The sequence below is a fragment of the Scyliorhinus canicula genome, chromosome 4, assembly GCF_902713615.1.
Source record: "Scyliorhinus canicula chromosome 4, sScyCan1.1, whole genome shotgun sequence".
In the NCBI taxonomy this organism is placed as follows: Eukaryota; Metazoa; Chordata; class Chondrichthyes; order Carcharhiniformes; family Scyliorhinidae; genus Scyliorhinus; species Scyliorhinus canicula.
In genome coordinates, this window is record NC_052149.1 from 56630647 (window position 1) to 56654152 (window position 23506).

Here is a 23506-nt window from a genome sequence, read left to right on the forward strand (position 1 = left end):
GAGAAGAAGGCCACGGGACTGCCCGCTTGATTGAGGGTGGCCGCCAGAGCTACATCGGACGCGTCGCTCTCGACCTGGAAGGGGAGGGACTCGTCGATAGCGGGTACCGTGGCCTTTGCAATATCCACTTTGATGCGGCTAAAGGCCTGGCGGGCCTCCATCGACAGGGGGAACGTGGCTGATTGGATGAGGGGGCGGGCTTTATCGGCGTAATTGGGGACCCACTGGGCGTAATATGACAAGAAGCCCAAACAGCACTTGAGTGCTTTGGGGGAGTGGGGAAGGGGGGGCTCCATCAGGGGGCGCGTGCGTTCCGGGTCAGGGCATATCACTCCGTTACACACTACGTAGCCGAGGATGGCTAGACGGTCGGTGCTAAACACGCATTTGTCCTTGTTGTAGGTCAGGTTCAGGAGTTTTGCGGTTCGGAGGAATTTTCGGAGGTTGGTGTCGTAGTCCTGCTGGTCGTGGCCGCAGATGGTGACGTTATCGAGATACGGGAAGGTGGCCCGTAAACCGTATTGGTCGACCATTCGGTCCATCTCTCGTTGGAAGATCAAGACCCCATTTGTGACACCGAAGGGAACCCTTAAAAAGTGGTAGAGCCGCCCGTCCGCTTCAAACGCAGTGTGCGTTCGGTCACTCGCACGGATGGGGAGCTGATGGTAGGTGGACTTGAGGTCCACCGTGAAGAAGACCTTGTACTGCGTGATCCTGTTGACCAGGTCGGAGATACGTGGGAGAGGGTACGCGTCCAGCTGTGTAAACCTGTTGATGGTCTGACTGTAGGCTATGACCATCCTATTCTTCTCCCCGGTCTTTACCACCAGCACTTGTGCTCGCCAGGGGCTGTTGCTAGCCTCGATGACCCCCTCCTTCAGAAGCCGCTGGACTTCGGACCTGATGAAGGTCTGGTCCTGGGCACTGTACCGTCTGCTCCTGGTGGCGACAGGTTTGCAATCCGGGGTGAGGTTTGCAAACAAGGACGGGGATCGACCTTGAGGGACGCGAGGCTGCAGACAGCGAGGGAGGGCATAGGGCCGCCGAATTTGAATGTTAAGCTCTGGAGGTTACACTGGAAGTCTAACCCCAGGAGTGCTGTCGCGCAGAGGTGAGTGAGGACGAATAGGTTGTAGTTTTTAAACTCCCTCCCCATGCAGCATCCCATGATCTGTACTGAGTGAGAGCCGGAATCCAAGGCGATTTTTTGCTTAACCGGGTAGACAGGGAGAGCGCAGCGTCTTACCGTGGTGGGGTCGACGAAACTCTCCGTGCTCCCGGAGTCCATCAGGCAGTTCGTCTCGTGGTATACCCGTATATCCGACCTGGTCAACAGGATCGCACAGTACAAGGTCTTCTCCACGGTGGACCTCAAGTCCGCCTACCACCAACTCCCCATCCTCGCGAGTGATCGCAAGTACACTACGTTCGAAGTGGACGGGCGGCTCTACCACTTTTTAAGGGTTCCCTTCGGTGTCACAAACGGGGTCTTGGTCTTCCAATGAGAGATGGACTGAATGGTCGACCAACACGTTTTACAGGCAACCTTCCCGTATCGCGCTAATGTCACCATCTGCGGCCACGATCAGCAGGACCACGTCACCAATCTCCACAAATTCCTCCAAACCGCAAAGCTCCTGAACCTGACCTACAACAAGGACAAACGCATGTTTAGCACCGACCGTCTAGCCATCCTCGGCTAATGTAATGGAATAATAGTACCTAATGGAGTAATAGGCCCCGACCCAGAACGCATTCGCCTCCTGGTGGAGCTCCCCCTCCCCCACTGCCCCAAAGCCCTCAAGCGCTGTCTTGGTTTTTTCTCATATTACGCCCAGTGGTTCCCCAATTACGCAGACAAAGCCCGTCCCCTCATCCAATCAGCCACTTTCAACCTGTCGATGGAAGCCCGCCAGGCCTTCAGCCCCATCAAAGCGGATATCGCAAAGGCTACAATGCGATCTATCGACGGGTCCCTCCCCTTCCAGGTCAAGAGCGTCGCGTCCGATGTAGCTCCGGCAGCCACCCTTAACCAAGCGGGCAGACCCGTGGCCTTCTTCTCCCGTACCCTCCATGCTTCCGAAATTCACCACTCCTCGGTCGAGAAGGAAGCACAGGCCATAGTCGAAGCTGTGCGACACTGGAGGCACTATCTGGCCGGCAGGAGGTTCACCCTCCTCACAGACCAACGGTCAGTGGCCTTCATGTTCGACAACGCATAGAGGGGCAAGATAAAGAACGACAAGATCTTGCGATGGAGGATCGAATTGTCCACCTACAACTATGACATCTTGTATCGTCCTGGGAAGCTGAACAAGCCTCCCGACGCCCTGTCCCGCGGCACCTGTGCCAACGCACAAGTGGACCGCCTTCGAACCCTCCACGCGGACCTCTGCCACCCGGGGGTCACCCGTTTTTTTCACTTTGTCAAGACCCGCAACCTGCCCTACTCCATCGAGGAGGTCAGGACAGTCACTAGGGAATGCCACATCTGTGCGGAGTGCAAGCCGCACTCTACCGCCCCGAAAAAGCGCATCTGATAAAGGCTTCCCATCCCTTTGAGCGCCTCAGCATGGATTTCAAAGATCCCCTCCCCTCTACCAGCCGCAACACGTACTTCCTCAACGTGATTGACGAGTACTCCCCCCTCCCATTCGCCATCCCCTGCCCCGACATGACCACATCCACCATCATTAAAGCCCGTCACACCATTTTCTCCCTGTTCGGATTCCCCGCTTACATACACAGCGACAGGGGGTCCTCCTTTATGATTGACGAACTGCGTCAATTCCTGCTCAGCAAAGGCATTGCCTCAAGCAGGATGACCAGTTACAACCCCCGGGGTAACGGACGGGTCGAGAGGGAGAACGGTGCGGTCTGGAAGACCGTCCTGCTGGCCCTACGGTCCAGAAACCTCCCAGTCTCCTGCTGGCAAGAGGGCCTCCCAGACGCCCTCCACTCAATCCGGTCACTATTTTGCACATCCACTAACCAAACGCCTCACGAACGATTTCTTGTTTTCCCCAGGAAGTCTTCCTCAGGGACCCAACTCCCGACCTGGCTGGCTACCCCCGGGACCATCCTGCTCCGGAAACATGTGCGGGTGCACAAGTCGGACCCGTTGGTCGAGAGGGTCCAGTTGCTCCCCGCGAACCCGCAGTACGCGTATGTGGAGTATCCTGACGGCCAACAGGACACGGCCTCCCTACGGGACCTGGCACCCGCCGGATCCCCACCATTGCCCCCTGCCGCCAGTCCCCCCAACCCCCCTCCAGCCGCAATTGCTTCCGGCAGGCGCTCCCCCCCCCCCTCCGGCCCCGCCAACACCCTTACCCGCGCCGCCTAGAGGACCGGACGCCCCTTCCCCGGCCCAGCCCTCGCCAGCTCTGCCCAGGGGTACGGACGCAGCCACATGGACCGGATCATCGCTCCCGGAGTTACGAACGCCCACAACTCCAACATCTCCAGCGAAGCTCCGCAGGTCGCAGAGGACGTCCAAGGCCCCAGATCGGCTGATCGTGTCTATGTGAACTGTTAATGGACTTTGTTGCTTGTTCTCTCGGTTTTTTTTTTTCCTCCCTCAAATTTGTATATAGTTACCGTGTTCTGACACCCTGTACATAGTTTCGGGCCAGCGGGCAGCCACTGTTGGAGAGGTTTGATCCAACATCGCTAGTCATACTACCAGTCTCTTACCCACTCGCACGAGCACCCCCCCCCCTCCACGTCCTCATTCCTCGCACACACACCCCCCCCGGTTCCTTTCTCAACAAGGGGTGAATGTGGTAGTATGACAGGGGTATTATGGTATCTGGGAGTGTGAGCTGCCATTGGTGCAGAGGGCTCGCTGCCCATTAGCCCAAGTATTGTTTCCTCTGTATTCTCATTGGTCGAGAGGAAGGCAGCTCCGCCTACGAGGCGGGGTATAGGAACCTGTGTACCCCAGCAGCCAAGTCATTTCTGTACTCCTGCTTCTGGGCACACTTCTTGCTGATTAAAGCCTTCGCTTCGGACTATTCCTTTGTTTCGTGTCCATTGATTGTGCATCAAGTCTTTTCATTCATATTTTTATCCCTTTCTTCAATCAATTTCCTTGTCTCTGTTGTGTTATATAAATACTCCTGGTAGCATGTTATATTACTTGAAGTAATATATGTTACTCATTTGTTTATGCTGAAAAGTTCTTAACTTGATGATGATGACTTGAAGAAGAGAACTGGTTTAGCCAAGTGGGCTAGACAGCTAGTCTGTGATGCAGAACAAGGCCAGCAGTGCAGGTTCAATTCCCGTACCAGCTGAGAATTCTGAATTCTCCCTCTGCGTATCCGAACAGGTGCCGGAATGTGGCGACTAGGGGCTTTTCACAGTAACTTCATTGTAGTGTTAATGTAAGCCTACTTGTGACAATCAAAGATTATTTTTCTTTCTTTTCTTTTCTTATGAATACTCAAAGTCGTCCAGTGAAAACAAAGAATTTATTGAGTAACTAATCAATTAACTTGTGAGTTTGATTCTTTAATACATTTCCTAGCTATTAAACAAGATAGAACTAGATTAAACTATGAATATTTGTACTTGCACTCTGAGCTAACTCTACACCTCTGTTCTCCAGTCACAACACACACAAAGAGAGAGGCGGGAAAACAGATTCAGCCTGTTTTTGTACCCATATTAGTGTTGTCCTCTAGTGATTATTTAACTGTAATGACTATACATTAACCCCTTATGGATATACAGATACCGAGATCACTACATCCCCTTTTTTTTCGTGTTACATATTTTCTGTATCCTGTAAAGAAAATTGCACATAAAGAAACAATGTGAATATCTGTAATGCATTATACATAGCCAATTAATTCTTTATTACGGAGCTCAATCTTTATAAATTTAGTCTCTGAGGTTTCTTTCTTTCTTCTGTTTTTTTGTGTATAAGTACCAACAAGTCATCATGAGGTGTTTGAATCACTTTTGTTGTCTGACCTGGACTTTTTTCTGTGCTTGTGGTATTGATTCAGTATGTCATTTGCCTTAAAAACTGTTTTGCTTCTTTGTCTTGGATCAAATACGAATTCTTGAAATTCGTTGGCATGACATTTGGTTTGCCTGAACAATGTCCTTCTTATGTTTTTACTCTTGGCATTGCTTTGGACTGTGCTAGAACGTTGTCCTTTAGTTGCAGAGTTGTATCATTTTGTACAGGTTGTTGTTTCATTGTTTCTGTTGTTGTGTTCAATAACTGTTCCTTCTGGATAATTTGAGTCATTCTCAAAGTTATTGGTATCAGTGTCCTTTGTGGTATCTGATATTTCATTGAGCTTTATGATTTGAGGTTTGTGTCATTGATCTGATATTGCATTGATCTTGGTGACATCAGTCATTTCTGGCTGATTTGATTCATCTTTGATTCCTTGGTGCTCCTCTTCTGGAGTCAAAGCCTTCAAGATTTCAATTTCTTGTAGGTTGTTTAGAATAGATGAGGTTTCAATTGATGCGATCTCAATGGATGTAGACTCACTGAACTCTTGTGTAGTTTTACTTTGATTGCTATACTCTTGTACAGTCGAGCTGAGATCTGAAAGTCTCGCTGTAGTCTTGCACATCTTGTATGCTGATTGTCACTTTGTCACTAGTCTCACATACAGTGGGTAGACTTTCATTGTCTTCTTTTTGTTGATTAAATGAGCTGGGTAGACTTTCATAGTCTTCTAGTTGCTCAAATAAGGTGGAGAGACCTTCATAGTCTTCTTCATGCATGGTTGTCGCTTCCGAGTCTTTAATTGCTTCCATTCTGGAGTCTGTCAACAATCTCTCTGTGGAGGCTTCCATTGCTCTCTCAGCAGAGTCTTTCATCGCTCTCTGTGTGGAGTTGTGCAGTGTTCTCTTTGTGGAGCCGATCAGTGCTCTCTCAAAGGAGTCGTTCTGTGCTCTCTGTGTGGTGTTGTTTTCTTCTTGGTTATTTGAGAGGTGTCTCATCCAACGTATCAACGATCTGCCATTCCATCATGGTATTGGATTCATCTACCAGGAGTAGAGTCATATTGAGCTTTTCAACCATGTTGCTGATGCTATGATTATCATATCTGAATAACTCAGCCATGCCTGAGTAGTATTCTTCAATAAACAAATCACCTTCTTCAGTTTTGGATGTGTTATTATGCTCTTCATTTTTAATGAGCAAATCATCTTCAGTTTTAGATTTGTTAATGTGCTCTTCATGTTTAATGCTGCAAACGTCTTGTTCCATGGTGCTGCGAAAGTTATTTTCAACTGTTCGTTGAAATTCAGGCATTGTTCTGCAAACATTTGGGTTTTTTGCCTTTAAGACTGTTATTTTGAATTTCCGGGCAGTTCCCTTTAAGTGGGCGTGGTCTGAGTCTTCTGACGTCATGATACTTGTGAAATTGTGATTAATCATCGATAGTGCGCGCGCGCAAATCGTTCTTCATTCAGAGTGCGCTCTTTTTTCAACTGTGCATGCGCAGCTTCTCGCACATGTGCAGAACGGTATTTTGCTGGTTTGCGTCTTTTCCGATGTGCGCTTGTGCTTACAGGTTTGCATGCTCTCGCGCAAGATGGATGCTCTCAAAAATGTGCTTCTTCATCGAGTGCAATACTGCCTCTATCTTGTGGTAGTTTTTTGCACCATTTTCACGGATTTTATATTCTAGGTATTCATTACATTGATTCTTTGATTGTTCGTGAGGTAAACATTTTTCAATTGCGATTTTAAGTGTTAAATTGTTTTGCATTAATAATGCTTCCCTTAAACTTTCATTGCATATTCCATATACTATCTGATCACAAATCATGGAATCTTGCAGCGTTAAAAAATTGCAGGATTGTGCGAGTAATTTAAGGTCTGTGACAAAGCTTGTGATTGGATCGCCATGTTTCTGCAACCTTTTATGAAATCTAAATCTTTCCAAGATTTCATTAGTCTGCATCTTGCAGTGGTCATTAAACTTCGCAATTATCACATTAAATTTGCTTTTGTCCTCCCCTTCAGAGAATATAAATGAGTTATAAATTTCAATAGCTAATCTAACTTAAACCCTCGCCAACAGCACTGGCGAATCTCCCTGCACGCATGTTAGTCCCTATCCTGCTCAGATGGAAACCATCCATCATTTCCAAATCCCATCTACCTCAGCCAGTCTCAATGCCTCAGAAGTCCGATGTCCTCCCTCCGAAACCAGCTCTCTCACCACAGCTTCAATCATTTAATTTTCCGATTTATATGCTCAGTAGCAAATGGAACTGGAAGTAATTCTGAGATTACTGCATTGTAGGTCCTGCTTTTCAATCTACTTCTTTGCTCACTGAAAATTGCTTCCAGAACTTCAGCCCCCTTCCTGTCTCAGTCATTGGTACCAGTGTGGACCACGAACTCTGGGTGTTCACCCTCCCCTAGTAGATGGCCCTGCAGCTGTTCCTTAACATCCTTGACCCTGGTACCAAGAAGGCAACATACCATTCTAGAATCCCAGAAACTTCTGTCTGTTCCCCAGACTAATGAATCCCCTATCATTATTGTTTTTCCCCTGTTTGTCCTCCCTTCCTTTATAGCTGAACCATCTGTAATGCTACAAACGTGGCTCTGACTGGGCTTCTCCGAGAACGAAAATGGAAAACTAACTAGCAAGCAGGATCTCAGGGGACCTATGCAGTATCTGCCTGGTTCTCTTGGACTGCCCTTTGATCACTCATTCCCTTTCTGCCTCCATGTTCCTAATCAGTGGTGTGACCACCTCTCTGAACATACTATCCACATAGCTCTCGGCCGGGATTCACCGAGGGTCGGGGAATTGTGGGGGGGGGGGGGTTGGGGGGGGGAGAATCCCACCACAACGCTCCAACTCCGGTCCACCGATTCTCCGCCCGCGCGGTCGCCGCAGCGCCCGAGAGGACAGTTGAAAGCAGCTCCCGCGGCGATTTTTCCGCGCTCGATGGGCCGAGTGCCCGCCGAGTCCCGCCAGCATGGTTTACATATCGTCCCACCCAGCGGGACCTCGCCGTTCTGGCTGCGGGGCCGTCCTGTTGAGGGGGTGGGGGTATCCGACTCTGGTGGGAGCCTCCACGGTGGCCAGGCCCACGATCAGGGGCTACCGATCAGTGGGCACACTCATTCCGTGGGGGGTCTATGTTCCTCCGAGCGGGCCCCTGTAGGGCTCCGCCATGTTGCGCAGGGGCCGGCGCGGAGACAGCAATTACACGCAAGCGCCGGTGCGGAGCCGGCCGTGAAGCACATGCATGGACTCGCTCCAGCCGTGGCGTGCATGCGTGGACCCACACCAGCCGGGTAGTGTCGGCTTTCAGCGCTGGAGCAGCGCACAGCACTCCGGCGCCATTCTAGCCCCCGAAGAAGAGGAGAATTACTGGGCCTGGAGGCCCATTGACACCGGCGCACTCACGCCAGTTTTGATGTTGGCGTCAACACTTGGCCGCGAAATCAGTGAATCCCGGCCCTCATCTTTGCACATATGCCGCAGTGACTCCAGTCACCACTGAAAGCTCCAAAGCCCAGAGCTCAAGTTTCTGCAGCTGGTGACACCTGCATTGTGGCTATCTGGATCACTGGTAGCATCCACAACTTCCCACACACTACAGAACATACATTCAATGTGACCAAGCTGCCTGTCATGCCTGAACTGTACTTCTCTTAGGTTAACATTATTTTACCATGGCTTACTTATATTAATTTAATTTCACTTGGCCTTAACTTAATAAGCCTTACAACTGTGATAAATCTTACTAATGCCGATAAATCCAACTAATATTTAACACACCTTAGCTATTGAACAGTTATTTGAAGCATTACATTTTTTTGATTTCCAGCTATCACGGCACCCTCGCTAAGAGCGGTTACTCACAGCCAATCAACTTATGGCTTTCCAGTGACATCACTGTTCACTGTTTTTTTCAACATGCTCAGTGTGCTCCTAGAAGCTTCTCTCCCCACACCGTGAGCATCTCCAGCAGGCCCACCTCTCCGCTTCTCTTCATAGACATGAGTAATGTAAGCCGTACTCTCTGCGTTGTATTTATCCCTTCCTTAAGCTCTCCACCTCTCTTCTCATTTCAAGCACTTCTAAAAGCTTCATAGAACATAGAACATAGAACATTACAGCGCAGTACGGGCCCTTCGGCCCTCGATGTTGCGCCGACCTGTGAAACCATCTGAAGCCTATCTGAGCTACACTATTCCATTTTCATCCATATGTCTATCCAGTGACCACTTAAATGCCCTTAAATTTGGCGAGTCTACTACTGTTGCAGGCAGGGCGTTCCACACCCCTACTACTCTCTGAGTAAAGAAACTACCTCTGACATCTGTCCTATATCTACCACCCCTCAATTTAAAGCTATGTCCCCTCGTGTTGGTCATCACCATCCGAGGAAAGAGACTCTCACTGTCCACCCTATCTAACCCTCTGACTATCTTATATGTCTCTATTAAGTCACCTCTCAGCCTTCTCCTCTCTAACGAAAACAACCTCAATTCCCTGAGCCTTTCCTCGTAAGACCTTCCCTCCAAACCAGGCAACATCCTAGTAAATCTCCTCTGAACACTTTCCAAAGCTTCCACATCCTTCCTATAATGTGGTGACCAGAACTGCACGCAGTACTCCAGGAGCGGCCGCACTAGAGTTATGTACAGCTGCAGCATGACCTTGTGGCTCCAAAACTCAATCCCCCTACTGATAAAGGCTAGCACACCATATGCCTTCTTAACAGCCCTATTAACCTGGGTGGCAACTTTCAGGGATTTATGTACCTGGATGCCGAGATCTCTCTGTTCATCTACACTACCAAGAATCTTGCCATTAGCCCAGTACTCTGCATTCCTGTTACTCCTTCCAAAGTGAACTACCTCACACTTTTCCGCATTAAACTCCATCTGCCACCTCTCAGCCCAGCTCTGCAGCTTATCTATGTCCCTCTGTATCCTATTACATCCTTCAGCACTATCCACAACTCCACCGACCTTCGTGTCATCTGCAAATTTACTAACCCATCCTTCTACACCCTCTTCCAGGTCTTCTTGTGGAAAAATCTACAGCGGAGCAGTGGAGGGCATTCGAAAAGGAAATGGGGAGAGTACAGGTCCAACATGTTCAAGTCCCGGAAACCCTGAATGTCTCAGACAATCCAGCACTGGGATAAAGAGGAAGAGAAAGGCTTTTAGCAAGAGCAAAGGGAGAAATTCAACTGTGACCCGAGAGGAATATACAAAGTGCACGAGGGAACTTAAAGCAATTAGAAAGACAAAAAGGGAGCATGAAAAAAGACTCGCGAATAAGATTAGGATGAACCCTAAAATATTCTATCAATACATTAAGGGGAAGAGGTTAACCAATGAAAGAATAGGACCCACTGGAGACAAGGGGACAATCTGTGTGTGAAGCCGCAGGACATTGCTAGGGTGTTAACTGAATACTTCTCATCAGTCTTCACTCAGGAGAAGGAGGATGTAGGTACAGAGTTCAGGAAATTGGACTGTGAGGACCTTGAGCAGTTTGACATAGGAAGTGAGAAGGTATTGGATGCTTTGATAGGCTTAAAATAGACAAATCCTCAGGCCCAGACTAACTACATCCCAGGCTGCTATGGGAGGTGAAGCAGGAAATTGTAGGGGCTCTGTCATCGGTTTTTAATTCCTCTCTGGCCACGGGGAAGTTCCAGAGGACTGGAGAACAGCTAATGTTGTTCCACTTTTCAAGAAGGGTGATAGAGATAAACCAGGGACTTACAGACTGGTGAGTTTCCCGTCAATGGTAGGGAAACTATTGGAGAAAAGTCTGAAGGAGAGAACTAATTTCCATTTGGAAAGCCATGGGTTGATTAGAGGTAGTCAGCATGGCTTTGTCAGAGGGAGGTCGTGCCTAACAAATTTGATAGAAATTGTTGATAAAGTGACCAAGTGTGTGGATCAAGGAAGTGCAGTTGATATGGTTTATATGGATTTTAGCAAAGCCTTTGACATGGTCCCACATGGGAGGCTCATTCAGAAGGCTGAAGCATATGAAATTCAAGGAAACCTGTTGAAATTGATCCGAAATTGGCTTAATAATCGGACACAAAGGGTGGTGGTAGAAGGCTGATGAGTAACTGGAGGCTGGTGTCCAGCTCCATACCACAGGAATCGGTGCTGGGTCCCTTCATGTTTGTTATATAAATGATATAGACGAGAATGTGGGGGGAATCATCAGTAAGTTTGCAGATGACACCAAGATCAGTAGGGTGCTTAACAATGAAAATGAGGGTCGTGGATTACTGGAAGATATAGATTGGTTGGTCAGATGGGCAGAGCTGTGGCAGTTGGTATTTAACCCTGGTAAGTGTGAGGTGATGCACTTTGGAAGAAGAAACATGACAAGAGAGTATGTAATGAGTGGCAGGACATGAGGAAGCTCAGAGGAACAGATGGATCTTGGGATACTTGTTCACAGATCCCTGTAGGCGAAAGGGGAGTTAAGAAGGCATATGGGACACTTGCCATTATCAGTTATGGCATATAATGTAACAGCAAAGAGCCTATGACAGAGCATGTGCAGAACGTTGGTCAGGCCACAGCTGGAGTAGTGTGGATAGTTCTGGTCACCTAACTATTGGAAAGAGGTGATTGCACCGGAGGCGATACAGAGGAGATTTATCAGAATGTTTTCTGGGATGGAGCATCTGAGCCATAGGGAAAGACTGAGTAGACTTGGATTGTTTCCTTTAGAGTAGAGAAGGTTGAGGGAGGTATGATTGAGGTGTACAAGATTATGAAGGGTTTGGACAGGTTATGTAGGAAGCAGCTGTTCCCCTTGGCTGAGAGGTTAATCACAAGGGGACATAGTTTTGAGGTGAGGGGCAGGAGATTCCGAGTGGATTTGAGAAAAAGAAAATTCACCGAGAGGGTGGTGAGAATCTGGAATGCACGGCCTGGAAAGTTCATGGTGGCTGGAAACCTCACAATCTTTAAAAAGCACTTGGATGACATTCACATTCAAGGATATGGGACAAGAGCTGGTGTGTGGGATTAGCGAGAGATATGGAGTTGTTTTTGTCAGTGCAGACTTGATGGGCCAAAAGGCCTTTTCCATGCTGAATTACTTTATAATAGGGAACCCTCATAGCAGAGAACCTCCACGTAGCAGACAATCCCATAACAGGGAATCCACCATCCAGGAAACTCCCCATAGCAGAGAAACTCCCCAGCAGAGAACCCTCCATTGCAGAGAGCCCCCCCCCCCCCCCCCACCTTCCCCCCCCCAATAGCAGAGACGAACCCCATCAGTCACTCCTGCCTGTCTGCCTGGAAGCTAAAGATCAGTCCAAGCAGAAACGGTGAAAAATCATTCACTCCCCTGTGCCTTACACCTGCTGCTCAGACAAATGTCCGGAAAACAGCAGCTGTAAATAATAGAAAGCCAAATCCACATTGCAAGGCTTTAAACCCCCGCAGATCCTTTGATCTGCAAGCCTTCTAGCCACTCCAAAAGAAATATCTTTTTGTCGGCTGTAATTGATAGCTTCTAGACAGCCAGATGCCTGGATTGTTCACTTTGATCCATTTGCATCCTCCCGCTGGTGTAGGGCCCGAACCTCAATGCACTGCCAGCGAGGGACCGGAGCATAGTGAATCCTTTTTTTTACCCCACAATGGAATTTCTGCTGCCCGTCACCAATAGCGGAGTTCCTGATGCGGTGGAAAATCCAGCACATAATTGCCTACATGGTATATCCAAATAAAGAAAAAAGTATTAATTTAACTTCTAGTGTGACTTCAGTGGCAGATTGGAAAACTCATTGGACAGCTCTTTTATGTTTTCACTGGAGTTTAGAAGAATGAGAGATGATCTGATTGAAACATATGAGATCCAGTGGGAGCTTGACAGTGTGGATGCTGAAAGGATGTTTTACCCTGTGGCAGGCACTAGGCCAGGGGACAGAGTTTAAAAATAAGGGCAGTGATTTTCTGCTTCCGTCCTTTTTAGGCGGGTTTGAGATTGGTGTGAGAAGCCCAAATTGCTTTTAACTTCGACGGAAAGTCTTGCCATGATTGTCCCCACCCCCTGCTCGTGGCGTAGCGGGAATCCCAACATTCAACGTCAGGAAAATCATTGTAATGCGTTTGAATCTTATTATCCAGCCTCAAAACTGAATCATCCCCTCCCCCGCCTCAAGATAAAATAGATAAAAGTAAAATGAATTGAGATAAAATGTAGAACAGAAGGATGATATGAAGAAAAGATGAGCCACAGTTTAAGAGGACCAGAAAATCTCATTAATTACCAGCTATTCATCCTGTTCTTCAGTGCTTATTGGAAATTCATAAAGGTTTGCCTTCTTTACAAATATTCTGCAGAACTATTGGCAATTTCTTTAAAAGAGTATTTAACTGTGAGCAAAAGCTCCTGAGAAAGTTCAGTGGCACGGCTCTACAGTACAAGCTGCTGTAATTCTATGCTCACAATGAAGGAGAAGAAATTAAATTTGCCAGGTGTTGAAAAGTTGTAACATTATAAGTTGTATTCCCTCAGACAATAATATCATCCGATTTGCAATGCAAGCCAGAAGCCTTTGTTTTTAGATCGCTAATTGGAATTTACTTATTTTCTTAAAATGGCTTAGAGCCCATTTTCAATTTGGACAATTGTGCCCTGCATAATCTCACCTGCTTAATAATTTACTTACTTTCCAACTGCAAAATAATTTCCTCATCACTTCAAAACATGTAATTCATGAGGAATGGTGGAATAAATGGACCTGATTCATAACATGTCTCAATTTCCGGTGATAGACTGACCACCAATATTTTATTACAAACCCACCAACTCCCACAGCTGCCTTGACTATAGCTCCTCACATTCCACTCCCTGTAGGGACTCCATCCCATTCTCTCAATCTCTCTGCCTCCGTCACATTGTTCTGATGATGTCATCTTCGAAAATGGTGGGCGGGGTTCTCCGGCCCTCCGTGCCGAAATCACGTTCGCCGCAGGGGCGGAGAATGGGGCGTCAGAGCCGTGATCGGATCTGACGCCTTCCTGCGATTCTCCGCGGACCGGACAATTGCCGGCAGTCGCGCGCGCGTGGTTGACATAGCGCCGTTCGGGGGCCATTGAAAGAGGCCCCCGCAGCAATTCTCAGCCGGCAGCTGGCCAAGTTCCCGCCGGCGTGGTTCACACATGGTTCCACCCAACGGGAACCCGGAGTGGCGGCTGCGGACCCAGTCTGCGGCCGCCCTGGTGGGGGCGGGGGGGATGTGTCACCCGGGGGGGGGGGGGGGGGGGGGGGGTGCCGGATGGCCAGCCTTGCGATCGGGGGGCCACCGATTTGCAGGCACCCATGATCTGGGGGGGCCTGTATTGTTGGGACCGGGTTTCTGTGTGAGTCCCCCATGTTGTACGGGGCTGCCGCCGAGCGCATGCGCGGACCCGCGGCCGGATATGCAGGACACCGTATCGACAGACGGAGCTGCGGGGATGACTCCGGGGCCCTGTTATCCTCCTTCAAAACAGAGAATCACTCCGGACTTTCCAGAAAAAAGTGAATCGCGCTGGTTTTCCAGCGGCCATGGGGACATAACCCCATTTTCAGAGAATTACGCCCAGTGTTTCTGACATTTCTCCTTTATTCCTTAACCGAGGTTTCCCTCATAGCTGTGGTTAACAGGGCACTCAATCAGGCTCAACCAGTTTCCTGTAGATTTGCCCTCACCCCTTCCCCTCCCTCCCAGAACCATGATAGTGTCCTCACTTTTAACTCCCCTAGCTTCTGCATTTAAAGGACCATCCTCTGCTACTTCTCCAGCTCCAATGCAATGCTACTATAAACTAGGTCTTCTCCCCCTACGTCAGTATTCCACAGGACCACTCCCTCCGTGACTTCCTGGTCCACTCCTCCATCACACCCAACTCCCCATTCCCTTCCCACGGCATCTTCCCATGGGGAAATGACCGTGATACTAGATATTTTGCCCTCAACAGTTGGTTCCTCAATAGTATTTTTCCATTGTTATGGCATTCTATTAACTCTGAAGACATCAATCTGAATTGTTTCAAAGACACTTATAACTGTTACTAAACGCGTGAAAATTGTTCAAATAGCTTTTAAAGACTATTCAAAGTTTAGAATGTCATTAAACTAAGAGTAGATTTTTCACAGCCAGGAGTGGACTCCTGCCTCTCCTGGTTCCACAACTAAGTTTTTTGTAATGTGTAATAACTCCCAATGCTTACCATTCTATAGTAGAAAATGAAAATGAAAAGTGAGATGCCAATTTTAATCATCTGAACAAGACGTTAATAAGTAACTTTGCTCGTTATGCTCTCCTTAATTTGCTCTGTTTTAATTATGCTAGCTCAAGAGTCGCCAGGTATCTTTTCGATACCGCCACAAGGTTCAAAACCGAATACTGATCAAAGACTCAATACACCAGTTAGTAAGTTTGAAATCAATGCACATTTATTTACACACACGGTCAATTATACTCATGCACAAACTCTACTCACTAAACTATCACTACTACTAAAAGCCTATACTTAGCTTCGGGTGCCCACTCAGTCAGAGGAACAATGGCCATTGTCCGGTTCTGAGGCTGCTGGCATTGAACTTGTATAGAATAGTAGCTAGGAGCGCCTATCTCGTAGCATGCGTTGACTTTAGACTTACTTGTCTGGTGCTTGGCAGGTCTCTCGTCGCTGAGAGCCAAGGCCAAGATGATGAAGGTGAAATAAAATGAAATGAAATGAAAATTGCTTATTGTCACGAGTAGGCTTCAATGAAGTTACTGTGAAAAGCCCCTAGTCGCCACATTCCGGTGCCTGTCTGGGGAGGCTGGTACGGGAATCGAACCGTGCTGCTGGCCTGCTTGGTTTGCTTTAAAAGCCAGCGATTTAGCGCAGTGAGCTAAACCAGCCCCTAAGAAGAGAGCGATCTGTCTTGGGGGCTCCTTTTTATACCCCAAAGGGGCTTCGCGCCCTTTTGGGCGGTCCTTGAACTTGGCCCCAATTAATTGGACCATGTCCTAATCATCTGTATTGATTTTCTCCAATAAAGGGGCCCTAGGTGACCGTTGGCCTGCCTTTGTTTTAGTCTCCACTGGCGCCGGGGAGTCTGCTCTGGTATCGTTTGCTTAAATGTTTCTCTTTTGTCCCCGGAGTTAGCTCATTACTATGCTAATGGCTTGTAGTATCGGTCTTGTCTGGGAGCTGCAAACTCCAATCCACAGACGAACCTTGCACCTGCTTGTTTTCTTAGCTTTGTCCAATTTTCCCATCATTCTCTGCAAGTGTCCGTTTTGTAATCGGGACGTGGCCACCCCAGGTGGGTTACAGTAATGATAAATGCATGCAACATTTAAGGCTGCATGATCAAATCAAAAGGTGGGTATTTTATTCCAGGTCAACCTGGCAATAGCGGGAGCAGTTTTTGCAGAACGGTTTAGAAGATAGCGACCAAGGTGGGGTCTTAATCTAAACGAGTTAGCTGAATCTGAATTTAGCGCGAGATGCTGGGCTGAATGTTTGCACAAGATAAGCTGTCCTCTTACAAGGACTGAAAATGAGATCCAACCCCAATGTAGTGACATTGTTAAACTAGCTTGGATAGGCAACAGGACCCTGGGTGACATTCTATAAGAGACAGCCAATTAAGAGACTGCCACCACGACCACCATCGCAATGCGGATGACAGACTGTTGAGTTGCTGACCTAATCAGAAGGCAGGTGATGGTCCGTTTTCATGGAATTCACTGCCAAGGCTGCACGATGAAGAAGAGAAGGTGCTCTCGGACACAAGGTAAGTTGCTTTAGGTTCCATGCTGGGGTCAACCCCAGTTTTTGTTTTGGAGGTGGCGGTGGGGTGGGGCGGGGGGGGGGGGGGGGGGGGAGGGAGGGGGGGGGGGATGGGGATTGGGTAAGATAACTTCCAGCAGTGGCCCCATAGCCACAGGGGAATCCTCATTGCCTCCTGAGTGGGCCACGGTGCAGCCACAAAGGAGGACACACGTGGTTTAACCTGGCAGTCTCCCCACAAGGTAGCGACCCCACCCCTGATGCTGGTAAAATGCTGATGGGGAAGGAGGTGGCACTTTATTAGCACAACTGGCTGATTGGTGTGCAGTCATGCCACCAAGGTTCCGATCACTTGTAATATGCGGAAAGTGCCAATCTCACCTACTGATGCTTTCTGCTGCCATTTTAGTAGCCCTCCTGCCTTTAAACCTATCGCCAAAGGGATTGTAAAATCCAGTCCGCCCTCTGATTAAAAGAAGCCAGTGTTTGGAACAGCTGTCTTCAGCTTTATTGGACTGCTGGTTGCCACTTAAAATGCCAGCTACCATGCATTAAGGGGGCTTCACAGCATTTTGGTGTCTAGTGCTTCAACTAATGCCCTCCCCAACATTAGCCAGTTGTTTAGCAATTAACACAGTGTTGTTGTAGTGTTATTCAAAAGTATATTCACCATTTAAAGAAATATACACCATTATATAACCATTACTACTGGAGCTGTGAAAGAGCTCAAAAACACAACAGAAAATTTAAGGTGGGGAACTGAACCTCTCTTGTATTCTGAAACATGACCAACATGATTGCCACCAAATGCCACATCCAAATATCTGTGCACCCTCTCCATCAGTCCCTGAGCCATCCTGCCCTCCACACCTTCAGTGGATTGGGTGTGAGAAGCCGACTGCTCCACGAAAATTGCACCTTATTGCTAGCTGAGGGCGAAACCTTTTTGGTGACCGTTCAGTACCTCTAGGCAAATTTAAATTATGATAATTAATCATTAGGACCAAAATTATAGGCGTAAACCCAGACTTTTAAATAGATCAGTCTTATTAAAAGTGCATTAATTTGGAGCCTGTGTTCACCCTTCGGCCAGAATAACCCCATGAGTCAAACAAGAGTAATTTTCATGTTTATTGGTGAAAAAAGTGAACAGTACACAGGAGGATCTTGCTGAGTGTATCAGGAGGATGGAGGGCAGCAGGAAGAAGAAACAATACCTGACAGCACATCATTCAGAGAATCTACCCAAACAGTCTGGGGCAGTTGGAGGGCAATTGCACGAAAGGCATATGCTGTGGCTATAGTGATAATGCTCCACCTATACTTCATGACTTTGCAGGACAGTCTACACCTAACATAAACGGTGGCACGGAAGCTTGCTTGCTGTGCTGGAGACGTTGCAGTAATCAACGGGAACAGACATGAGGAGAATCAACCAGCTTGCTTTCTTGGCTTTTGAACATCTGATGCTTTTTTTTAAACTATGAAAGAGTGAGTCAACAAAATATATTACCGATTAATTATTTTCTTGAACTTTTCAGTACTTATCTGTCTGCCATATGTGTATCCTCACCTAAATAAACTAACAGCACTGATGGAAATATATAAAGGCACACCAACTGGCTAATCCTAATGGAAATGCAAACGTATCAAAGGGGCTTCTTTGCTGCAGCAACTGTGTGCTTATTCTTTTCAGAGTTTAAACTCACAGAGTGGTGGCACAGTATTGCCATTGATATGAACACAAATCATCTGCTTTTATGCTCTGTGCCCTGCAGGACGACAGGAGAATTTGTACGATATAATTCTTGAAAATGGTAAAGTCCAGCTATTTCCCTCAATTTTCAGTGATGGAATTGAAATAAATGGCAAAGAGAGAGTCTGAAGAGTTCATGAGAAAGATGTTTATTTTGCATAACAGCAGTGTTTACACAGGACCCGTTTACACATCTCGGCGTCCTCACTCCTTTCTGTCAGCTGCTACAGCAGCTAACCTATTAAAGTAGTTAACTCACAACAATCAGCACTAGGGAACAATCATCCCCAGCTGGATGAGTCCCATGCAGGTTATAACAGGAACCATCACCAAGTGCTCTATCATCAGCATTTCATACCACCAATGACAAGAAGCTTACAAGATCAACCATATCAACATTGTGTCTACTGGATACTCTGAGTAACTAACCTCCCTCAAAATCTCTCCACTATTAACAAGGTCAAGTAAGGAGTTTTAATGGAACACCTGTTATTTACAAGGATTGGTATAACTGCAACAATGCTTAAGAAACTAAACACCATCCAGAACAAAGTATTCATTTGATTACTGACTATGTTACTGCACTCAACATCCACCTCCTCCATCATTGGAATACTGTGGTTGCACAAGGTACCACTTACATTATGCCAAACTTATTCTGACTACCTCAATCCTCTGTAGCCCTCGCTAGCTGATGGACAAGACCAACAATGTACAAAAGTAATACTCAGCATGTCAGGCAGCACCTGCAGAGACTAAAAGAAAGTTAATGTTTCAGGATGATGATCAGAACTGGGAAAAGTTAGAAATGGGTCAGGGTTTCAGCAAATACAGAGGCAGTGAAAGTTGTGGGGTGGAGCAAGAGAAAGTACAGAACAAAACAGAAGGGGCGTGATTCTCCAGAAAGATTTCTCAGTGTTGTAGCGAGCGGAAATTGCTGCAATCTTTCCGGTGCTCGGCCCAGTGAGGCCGGCAACGCTATTCATGTTAATTGATCCACATATCGAGGCCTCACAGGCTTCTCGCCGCATATGAAAGCTCACCAGCTGATTCGCCGGCACAGCGCTCGCCAGCCCGTCGAGCAGCACTTAAGCTACACTTGCTCAACCAACCCCAGCCAGCTTGCAACACTGGTGCCGAGGAGACCAGCCCCAAGTTTCGGGATGCTAACCTGGGGACGCTGCTAGATGCTGTGGAGGTCAGGAAGGATGTCCTATTCCCCAGCTGGTCACTTGTCACACCCCCTCACATCACTATGAACCACTTGTGTGGCTAATGATGCCCTTTCTGTGTCTTCTCAGGAAAATCCCTCCCACAATTGCTGGGCGAGGGCCCAGACTGGCAGAGCAGTACCAAACATCATAATTTTCATCACATTCGAGCAGCATGCCCTCGAGGTGACTGGTGTGGCTGAGGACAGGGCGGTCACCAACACAGAGGCTGAGGAACCACCAGGCTGCACCCGGAGGACCTGTCAAATGTAAGTCTTACTGACTGACCCATCCCTTGCACTGACCACATGTCCGTTCTTTCGCAGGTCCTCCAGCCGACGGTGCCGGCCATCCTGGATGGCACCCTCTCCAGTCTCCCATGGTAATAATAATGATCTTTATTAGTGTCACAAGTAGGCTTCCATTACCACTACAATTAAGTTACTGTGAAAATCCCCTTGTCGCCACAGCCCGGCGCCTGTTTGGGTATACTGGGGGAGAATTCAGAATGTCCAATTCACCCAACAAGCATGTCTTTCGGGACTTGGAGGAAACCAGAGTGCCCAGAGAAAACCCTCACAGACACGGGGAGAACGTGCAGACTCTGCACAGACAGTGACCCAATCTGGGTCCGTGGCGATGTGAAGCAACAGCACTAACCACTGTGCTGCCTTGCTGTCCTAGACCACCTCGGAGGAGAGCTTCAAGGATGCCACCGTAATAGCTGCATCACCGCTGTAATCTTCTCCCTCCAGTACCGATGCATGCACCTCAATGGGAAATGTTAGTGGTCAAACTTCTAGGGCACAATCTGGTGAGCACCACACTGATGATGTACATCAGGTGGAGGTAGGAACCCCCAGGCAGGCCAGAAGCCAAAGACCCAGCTGGGCCCCAGCCTGATGCTGAACCTGTGGAAAAGGTCATCCCGGAGCTTATGGAGATGTTAGAGTGTGGCCGGGACATTCAGAGGGATATGTCAGCATCACTCTATCAGATCCACGGCCGCGTGGAGAAGTCCGAGAGGCTACAGGCGCTGGAGATGTCATCAGCAATGCATGGCACCGAGGTGACTACCGCAAAGGTGACGGCCACAGTAGAGAGCCTGGTGCATGACGTCGGCACCATTAGTGAACGTGTCCAATGTGTCGCGCTGTCCATGACAGCCATGGCTGAGGGTCTCGGCAGAATGTCCAATATGCTGGGGGATACAGTACTAGACTGACCTTGATGAGGTTCTGTGGGACATGTCCTGCTGTCAGCTGGGAATTCACTGAGGAGCATCACTGAGGGTGTCACCACGATGGTGCGGACTACGGGGAACCGCCTGGGCTGGCAGAGTTGGATAATGCAGGAGCAGCCAGGGCTCGAACAAGCTTCCCCTTCATCCCAAGGTGAACCCCAGGGCCCTCTAGGCACCGCGTGGGGAGGCGGTGGGACCCAACCTGGACCCAGTCCCATGGAATGGGGAAGGTGGCCATCAGCTCCTTGGGTTCCACCCCACTGATGAAGCCACTTCTTGCAGCCAACACATGGGACAGGGTGGCACGTTAGGGATCTGGGAGGGTGTGGGGGAAGGGGTTGGTAAAGCGGCGCAATCGGGAGAGTGGGGAATTGTAAAACACAATAAACACCCTTGAGCACAACCAATATGATGCTGGTGCTCAGCTCTCCTCGGGTTATCATCACGCCCCCTGCCCTCAACAGTGACCTGCTGACGGTGCCGGCACAGTCCCATCACCCTGGAACGTTGTAACACAAACCCTGGGAGGGTAGGAAATAGGAATGGGGGGGTGTTAGACCAGGCCATGTCCTATGTGAAGCAGGTGGGTATGAGGGCCTCCCTGGCCCTACCGGCTTGCCGGACTCTCGTGCTGCTTCCTGTCCTGCTGCCTTCGGCTGGTCTTCAAGGTTCCTTCCCGGCCTCGGCCTCCAGCCCTTGCTGGTCCGGCACCATCTCATCATCCTCGTCCCCCTCCTCCTCCTCGGAGGTGGCCACATGTTCCTCATCACCAACCTCCAGCCCATCGTCCCGCTGGTGTGTGAGGTTCTGGAGGACACAGCAGACCACCATAAAGCGGGCGACCCTCCGTGCGGTGTACTGGTGTGCACCACCAGAGTGGTCACAACATCAGAACCGCATCTTGAGGAGTCCAATACACCGCTCAATCACAGCCTGGGTACCCACATGGGCGTCGTTGTACCGGGTCTCTGCTTCGGTCACCGGCCTCTACACCAGTGTCATTAGCCAGGCCCTCAGTGGGTACCCCTTATCCCCCAAGAGTCAGCGCCCATCTTGCGGTGTTCCTCGTAGAGGTCAGTTATGACTGACTGCCCCAGGATGTAGCTGTCGTACACATTCCCCGGGATGTGTGCACACACATGCATTATCTTCACCTGGTGATCACACACGAGCTGTATATTGAGGGAGTGGAACCCTGGTGAGCACAGGGCCACTGTTATTAGCAGTATTATGATTAGCAATATTATTATCAATAGCCTTCAGTCGCACTTGCCAGAGGCCTCAGCAGTTGATGGAGGTTATAGATGGTCAGCAGGCCAGACGAGCAGGGTCAAGGGCTGCCTCCGGAATGGGTAAACATGGTCCAGGGGTTGGCATGGTGGTGCCGCCATGAACGGCTGCTTTCCTCAGGGCCTCCCCGCAACCCCCCCCCCCCCCCCCCCCCCCCCCATTAGGAGTGCTGATCGGTGCCAGCATGACCACTTTCTGGGGAGGCCGATGAATGACAGGAGGCTGTTGGATATGGGGTGGCTCTCGTTAATTGTATGGAAATAGCACTTAAGTGGTGGTAAATTGATTTCTCGCCTCAATACGGCGAGATCCCGATTTCGCCTACGGGAGCGGGCCGGTTGCATCGCAAACTGCTTGGGGCCTGGTCCGATTCTTGTTTTCAGCCTCTCCCCATATTCACTGGCCTTGTTTCGCTTGACCGAGAGCACAATGAGACCGGAGAATCGCGGCCAAGATCTGTGACAAGGCGGAAGGAAAGATAGATTTAATTACAAAAGGGGTGATGGCACAAAACAAAACGGGATGATAATGGGACAAGTAAAGAAACAAAAGCTGTGTTTACAGGAGGTTTGAATGGGAGTAATAGAATTATGACCAGCAACTGATCTGAAATTGTTCAATTCAAAGTTGGGTCAGGAAGGCTGTAATGTGACAAATTAAAAGATGGGTTATTCCTCAGCACAGAAACATAGAAAATAGGATAAGGAGGAGGCTATTCGGCCCTTCGAGCCTGCTCTGCCATTCAGTATGATCATGGCTGATCATCCAATTCAGTAACCTGTCCTGCTTCCCCCCCCCCCCATATCCTTTGATCCTTTTAGCCCCAAGAACTATATCTAACTCCTTCTTGAAAACAATTGCATTGAGCTTCATTAGAATAATGAAGGAGATTGAGGACAGAGTGGTCGGAATGGCAGATGTTTTCCACAAAGCAGTAATTCATTCGTTACCTTTTCTTCCCAATCCTGGATAACGAATACAGCACACTAAATTGAACAAAGTACAAATATATTGCTGTTTAACCTGGATGGTGTGTTTGGGAGCTTGAATGGTGAGAAGGAAGGAAATAAAGGAGCAGGCAGAACATCTATATGCTTGCATGAGAAAGTGCCATAGGAATGGAGGGGGTATTGTGAGTAAATGAGGAGTGGACCAGGTTTTGAGGAGAGAATGATCCCTTCAGAATGCTGAAAGGGAAAGGAAGATGTGCTTCAAGGAGG

At 48.5% G+C, this 23506-nt stretch overlaps 1 protein-coding gene and 1 long non-coding RNA gene across 3 annotated transcripts in view; both read left to right on the forward strand.

The window, feature by feature from the left end:
- agbl4 (ATP/GTP binding protein-like 4) overlaps positions 1-23506 on the forward strand; it is a 1113401-nt gene that overhangs the window by 962716 nt on the left and 127179 nt on the right. The gene's annotated exons all lie outside the window — the stretch shown is intronic.
- On the forward strand, positions 16336-19963 carry LOC119964603. The gene is made up of 3 exons (XR_005460335.1): positions 16336-16790; positions 18126-18277; positions 19844-19963. It is a non-coding gene; the product is annotated as an uncharacterized LOC119964603 (long non-coding RNA).